The 7,449-nt window shown below is 42.5% G+C and overlaps 1 protein-coding gene across 5 annotated transcripts in view; it reads left to right on the top strand.

Moving 5' to 3' along the window:
* Positions 1–7,449, top strand: part of LOC123503796 (dual 3',5'-cyclic-AMP and -GMP phosphodiesterase 11-like) — a 142,853-nt gene that overhangs the window by 38,808 nt on the left and 96,596 nt on the right. The gene's annotated exons all lie outside the window — the stretch shown is intronic.

Here is a 7,449-nt window from a genome sequence, read left to right as displayed (position 1 = left end):
TGTCTTTCCTAGAGTGAGTCGATATGTTTCCTCTCTCACACTCTTAGCTCAGTTGGTGCAGAAACATTAATTCATTCTCTTAAACTTAAAAACTCACAATCTTTATCCTGTTATTCGTCTCTATAACTCTCAATCAGTTTGTCTTTCCTAGAGTGAGTAAATATCCCTCCTCTCTCACATTCTTAGCTCAGTTGGTGCAGAAACATTAATATATTCTCTTAAACTTAAAAACTCACAATCTTTATCCTGTTATTCGTCTCTATAACTCTCAATCAGTTTGTCTTTCCTAGAGTGAGTAAATATCCCTCCTCTCTCACATTCTTAGCTCAGTTGGTGCAGAAACATTAATTCATTCTCTTAAACTTAAAAACTTACAATCTTTATCCTGTTACTCATCTCTATAACTCTCAATCAGTTTGTCTTTCCTAGAGTGAATAAATATCCTTCCTCTCTCACATCGATATCTATTCTCTCTCACACTTTGACCTTTTTTTTCTTAGCTCAGTGGGTGCAGAAACATTCCCTTATTCTCTTAAGCTCAAAAACTGACATTCTTTTTCCTGATTCATCTCCACAACTGATGTATTTCTTTTCCTATTGTTCGTGAGCTCTCTTATAGATATTCAGCATTTTTTAACCTATTTTTTCTGTTTCTTGTATAATTAGTGCTTTCCATCGCTTTTTTTCGTATTTTTTTTGCACTGTATGAGGGATTCTTTCGTGTAATCATTAGTGTTTTTTTCCCCACGCGTCGTTTTGCCTTTGGTTTTCCCTCTTACGTAATAAAATGGAGAATAAGTTTTGTAAATGAAGATCTTTCCTATTATCAACTCTTTTCCTTCTTTTATCTTTTGTTTTTAGGACTGTCCGTTGTTTTGTACACTGTATAAGAGAGAGAGAGAGAGAGAGGCTGTTTGTTTACATTTTAAACCCAGTGTTTCTGTTTTCTACCCTTTATAAGAGAGAGACAGAGAAGAGAGTGCTGGGAGAGGCTGTGAGAGAGGTAGGGTCAGTGTAAGAGAGAGGAAACACAGGGAGAGAGTTCTGGGAGAGGCTGATAGGGAGGGAGGGCCGGTATAAGAGAGAGAAAACACGGGGAGATAGTGCTAGGAGAGGCTGATAGGAAAGGGGAGCAGTTTGTTTACAGTTTGAAGTCAGTGTGACCGTCTGTGGGAAGTCCGTAGGGCAGATGGTAACACGGGCAGCAGTGAGGTAGTGTGTCATGCTTAACCCCAGGTGTGATTAATCTTCTCAGTGCCAGGATGTGTTTTTCATATTCTGGTTACTACTTGGTGATTTTATACAGCTTCAGAAACACATGGTGGGATTGGAATAGTGGAGACTGGCTATTAAATCTTTTGACCTTCATAGACTCTTCCTAATGTCAATAAAATCGTCTAGTCATACTCATGCCCATGCTGGAAATGCGTGCCAGAGAGAGAGAGAGAGAGAGAGAGAGAGAGAGAGAGAGAGAGAGAGAGAGAGAGAGAGCCAATCCTTTCTCTCTCTCTCTCTCTCTCTCTCTCTCTCTCTCTCTCTCTCTCTCTCTCTCTCTCTCTCTCTCTCTCTCTCTCTCTCTCTCTCTCTCTCTCTCTCTCTCACACACACACACACACACACACACACCTGGTCAGAGTTGGGCTTCGACTTCCGGTCAAGCAGGTGTTATGAAGATTAGACTTAAGGAAGGTGTATTGCGCAATCTCTATTTTCAGCATTAGGCGCCATATGACCTCTGTGTGTTGCTCGAGTACAGGTGGTGGTGAGGGATATTCGTTCATCTATTGTTTTGATCTTAACTTGGTGCTGTTAACCGTTTGACTGTCACCTGGTACACTGTCTCATGGTTGCTAGTCACTGGGAGGCATTTTTTACCTGTTCCATAGCCACAGACATTATTTAAGCTGGGAGGAAAGTAGTAAAATGTTCTCCTTTTTCATCGCTCGCTTCCTCGATGTTCATAAAGACTTCATACATTGCTTCTGGTGCTGCTCAGTGCTTCGTGATGCTGTGAAAGAGTTTAAAGGTTGTATTTCAGAAGAGATAAATAGATAGAGAGATAGATAGATAGAGAGATAGAGAGAGAGAGAAGAAAAAATGTGTGTGTGTATGTGTGTGAAACAGACCAACACAAGACTGAGGAACCCCTATTTATTGTATTATCTGTCACGTTACTTCGCTGTTATGATGAATGAAGACAGCGAGCCAGCGATGGAGTGCCGTGCAAGAATTCACTTTACGATTCTATTTTGCATGCATGTCACTCGTGTACTTGTGTTTCTTGATTTCCTTTTGCTGAAGCTGCGAATCTGATAACACACTTATATTAACTTACTGTGTTAACTCTTTTTCTTCTTATTATGGTGCATTATATTACACCTCGTAACTGCATTTGGATTAGCCTGCCAAAGTGCAAAGAGTGGCTGAGTGCTGGAACATGTTATTATTGCAAGACTCGTTAATAATTAGTAAGCCGAGTGGTAGTGGTGGCGTGGTACGAATGGTAAAGAGTAGGAAAATCTTGCCTGTGGTGGTGGTAGTGGTGGTGGTGGTTGCAGTGGTGTGTGTGGTGAATTTAAGTGGCAAGTTGAATATCATTGGATTCTATATAATATTAGTGGTAGTAGTGATGGTCAAAGTGGTGGTGATGGTGGTGGTGATGGTGGTGGTCAAAGTGGTGGTGATGGTGGTGGTGTTTGCAGTGGTGTGTGTGGTGAATTTAAGTGGCAAATTGAATATCACGTGTTTGGTTTGGATTCCACATAATATTAGGGGTGGTAGTGGTGGTGGTGGTCATAGTGGTGGTGTTTGCATTGGTGTCTGGTGAATTCTTGAAGTGACAAGTTAAATATCACGTGTTTGGTTTGGGTGTTACATAATACTAGTGGTGGTGGTGGTTGCAGTAGTGATGGTGCATGAAGCCAAGGCACGTCTCTCACTACGACTGTTTTCAAAGGTCACAGAATTAATCAAGCGGCTTCCTAGTAGTGTCACCAATCAGTAATGCAGAAGTAGTGTTAATCTCTCACTAGAACAGTAGAAACGTCTTTAAAAAAAAAAAAAAACCCTGCGTGCCTTCCTTCTAACAGCTCTCTCACTGCGACTATTTTCAAAGGTCACACAAATTATTAAACGTGTTCCCAGGAGTGTTTCGCCAATCAGTAATGCAGAAGTAGTGTTAATCTCTCACTAGAAAAGTAGAAACATCTTTAAAAACCCGCGTGCCTTCTAGTAAAGTATTCTGCAAGCAGTGACTGTAAGAACATGGCTCCAACACCCACACTCCTCCTCATCCTTGACGAGTGACGTGCCCATTATTCACACGCGGCGCCCTATTAGTGGAATGTTAATTTGTGAGTGTGCTTGTGTGGGTTCTTTTGTGCCTCCGCTGCTGACGTCACAAATGCTCAGTGTCTGTCTGTGTGTCTACGTGTGTCTGGTGTGTTGTGAGGGGCGGTCATCTGCACAGGGACGTACCAGTAGATGCTGTCTTGCCTTTGTGTAACTTTAGTGCGTATTCAGAAACCCTTTGCTTTCTCACCACGACTATTTTCCAAGGCCACAGAGATCATTAGCGGGTTTTTAAGAGTGTTTCCTCAGTTAGAAAACAGAAATCCTGTCAGTTTGCCTCTAAAACTGTAAAAACACCTTAAAAAATCGCTCTTCTCTCACCACTACTATTTTCCAAGGCCACAGAGATGATTAGCAGGTTTTTAAGAGTGTTTCTCCAATTAATAAAATAGAACTATTGTCAGTCTGCCTCTAGAACCGTAAAAACACCTTAAAAAATAACTTATACAGCTCCAGAAACTTATGTGGGGGATTAAAGATAGTGAAGAATGTGGCCATTAATCTTCTGACCTCTATAGACCCTTCCTAATGTCAATAAAATGGTCTAAACGTACACAAATCTCAAGGTAAAATTGTGTCCCGGTACTGAAGGGGTTAATCTATCACTAGAACCGTAAAACCACGAAAAAACACGTGTCAATTCTACTAGAAACTTTGGAAAGCAGAGGAGGCAAGGCGCAGAAATGTTTCAAAATTATGTGAGTTGCTCGTACGTAACCTTGCAGGGAAGGGCACCGTGAACTCAGGGAGGGAAAGACCTATTGGGAAACACATATAAATTTTATTAGAGAGAGTGAGAGAGGAAGAGTGTGTGTGTGTATGTGCGTGTATGTGTGTGTGTGTGTGTGTGTGTGTGTGTGTGTGTGTGTGTGTGCATAGTAGCGGTAACTCTTTATAGTGCATAGTAAGTACACTAATCTACCTTCAGAAACGCCACTCTCTCTCCACGACTACTTTCCAAACCCACAGACAAATAAACCTAGTCCTTGTGAGTGTTTCTCTTGTAAATCACGTAAACATCTTGCTAATCTGTCACTAGAACCTTCAAACCACACTCAAGAACCCGCGTCACGTCAACTAGAACCTTTAGAAGCGAGTGTTTCTCCTGCAAATCACGTAAAAGTCTTGTTAATCTGTCACTAGAACCTTCAAACTACACTCAAGAACCCGCGTCACTTCAACTAGAACCTTTAAACGCGAGTATTTTTCAAGTAAATCACGTAAAAATCTTGCTAATCTGTCACTAGAACCTTCAAGAACACGCGTCACTTCAACTAGAACCTTTCTCGAGTGTTCCTCCTGCAAATCATGTAAAAATCTTGCTTATCTGTCACTAGAACCTTCGAGAACCCGCGTCACGTCAACTAGAACCTTTATAAAGTAGAAGAGATGATGTGTAGTATAGTGTTTTAGTACGTTGGTATTAGTGGCACCATCTCAGCCTGACTACACCCGCCGTCACCATCTCACTGTCACCACCCTCATCACCAGCATTCTTAGCGCGTTAGGACAGGGAGATTTTGTCATTGGTGGCGGTGGTGGTGGTGGTGGTGGTAGTGGGTTGGTTTAGAGATGATTGTATGCGGTGAGGCAACACAAGAGAGGCGTCTGACCCTGTGTTAAATGTGCAAGTCAGTCAGTGTGAGTGTCCTGTGTCCCACGCCGCCTAATATGCTACCCTCTAACTCCTCTCTCTCTCTCTCTCTCTCTCTCTCTCTCTCTCTCTCTCTCTCTCTCTCTCTCTCTCTCGTGTTCTTCCGTGTTTTTTCAAGTTATTTTCGTTTCTCAGTTGTTCTAGTGACGAGTGGCAGAACTAAGCGATATCTCATACGGTTTAGCCCCTTCAGGACTGGGACACATTTTTACCTCGAGGTTTGTGTGCGATGAAGACCCTTTTATTGACATTAGCTAGGGTTTACTGAGGTCAGATGATTAATGGCCAAAGTCTTCACTATTTTAATCCCCCACACGAGTTTCTAAAGCTGTATAAAGCCAGCAGATAGTAAGCAGAATGAATATGGAAACACGTCATTGTACTGAAGGGGTTAATTTACTGACTTTCGCCCTAAGCTTTTTCTATGCCGCTGAGACTAATGAAAAGATTCGTATTTAGAAACGCTTTGCTGTCTCCTCACCACGACTGTTTTCAAAGGCTATGGGGATAATTAACCGGATTTTCTAGACTGTTTCCTCATTAGATAACACGGAAATCTTGTTAATCTGTCACTAGAACCTTCAAATCACATTCAAAAACCCGCATCACGTCAACTAGAACCTTTAGAAGCGTCACGTAAAAATCTAGCTAATCTGTCACTAGATCTTTAAAATAAAACCCTCTTAAAAACCAGTGTAGCTTCAAATAGAGGCTTTTCAGTGTAGTAGAAATGCGGTGCGAAAGTGTCTCAGAATACAGCACACTCCCAACACCTTAGATATCGCCCATATTCAGAAATGCCTTACTGTTTCACCTCGACATTTTTTCAGGACCACAGAGACAACTAGCTGAGTCTTCAAGTACATTTTTTCCTCATAATAAACTGGAAATTTTGCCATTGTATCAGCAGGACCGTAAGAATACCTTTGAGAACACGAGTACCTTCAACTAGAACCTTGGAAAGCAGTGATGGAAAGAGAGTATAGCGTTTGATAGCACGGGTCATACATAGTGTACGCATCACCCACGACTAGGAAACGCTGTTGTACTGGAGTCACACAAGGAAATGAATAAGCGAAGTAAGAGTATTTGTCCTATTGTTAATGCAGAAAACTTGTTAACATGTCACTAGAGTTACAGAAACATCCTTACAGGCAGACAGACAGGCTGGCAGGTAGACACATAGGAAGGCAGACAGGCAAACAAGCAAGTAGACAAACAGGCAGACTGAGAGAGATATATATGTGAAAACTTATCTCTCTGCCAAGTTCTTGTGGCAGTAAACAACTTAGAGCGTAAGAAACTGACGTAAGAGAGAGAGAGAGAGAGAGAGAGAGAGAGAGAGAGAGAGAGAGAGAGAGAGGGGGTGTGCCTGACTTTACCTCGTGTCTACAGCTTCATCACCATCGTCATCGTAATGTACTAGCGAGGAGGGAAGATAGTGACGCCCCACACTCTCATCATATGATCAGAAATGCGGGTCTGCGGTGATACGGTGGTGGTGGTGGGGATGGCGAGAGAGAGAGAGAGAGAGAGAGAGAGAGAGAGAGAGAGAGAGAGAGAGAGAGAGAGAGATCAGCATTCCAATATTTCCCCTCGTCTCTACTATCATCACTGTCATCTCTCTCTCTCTCTCTCTCTCTCTCTCTCTCTCTCTCTCTCTCTCTCTCTGGCACATTCTTGTCATAACAGCTTCAATTCCACAAATGTTGGATAAATTGTTCATGCCGACATTTCGAAATCTTCAGTGCAATTCAAGTCACATCATGATATATTGCTTGTGTCTGACTCTCTCTCTCTCTCTCTCTCTCTCTCTCTCTCTCTCTCTCTCTCTCTCTCTCTCTCTCTCTCTCTCTCTCTCTCTCCATTCTACTACTACTACTACTACTACTACTACAGAGAGAGAGAGAGAGAGAGAGAGAGAGGAAAATTTGTAACATATCTTACATCCCAAGAGAAACAATTATCCTCTCTCTCTCTCTCTCTCTCTCTCTCTCTCTCTCTCTCTCTCTCTCTCTCTCTCTCTCTCTCTCTGGCCGCTCCTTACGGCTTGTAAGAGGAGGAGGAAAAAAGGAGGAGGAGGAGGAGGAGGAGGAGGAGGAGGAGGAGGAGGAGGAGTCACATAACCAGTCACATGATAGAAAAATCCGTGATAGGGTGTGTGTGTGTGTGTGTGTGTGTGTGTGTGTGTGTGTGTGTGTGTGTGTGTGTGTCTGGTGGAATCCTCGGGTGACAAGTTAAAATGCCACGTGTTCAAGACCAGAAATGTGCAGGCGCCATTGAGGTAGACTCACAAAATTGCATAGTAGTTGTAGTAGTTGTGGTATTAGTGGTGGTGGTGGTGGTGGTGGTGGTGGTGATGGCAACAGAAATTTCGCAAACTATCCTGTCTGTTCAACTTCTTCTTTAGCTATATAAGGCTGTAAGTGTGCGCGCGTTGGGAC

The sequence above is a fragment of the Portunus trituberculatus genome, chromosome 14 (genome assembly GCF_017591435.1).
Source record: "Portunus trituberculatus isolate SZX2019 chromosome 14, ASM1759143v1, whole genome shotgun sequence".
NCBI classification, from domain to species: domain Eukaryota; kingdom Metazoa; phylum Arthropoda; class Malacostraca; order Decapoda; family Portunidae; genus Portunus; species Portunus trituberculatus.
Note: the sequence above shows the minus strand (reverse complement) of the source record. Positions and strands in the feature narration are given on the sequence as shown.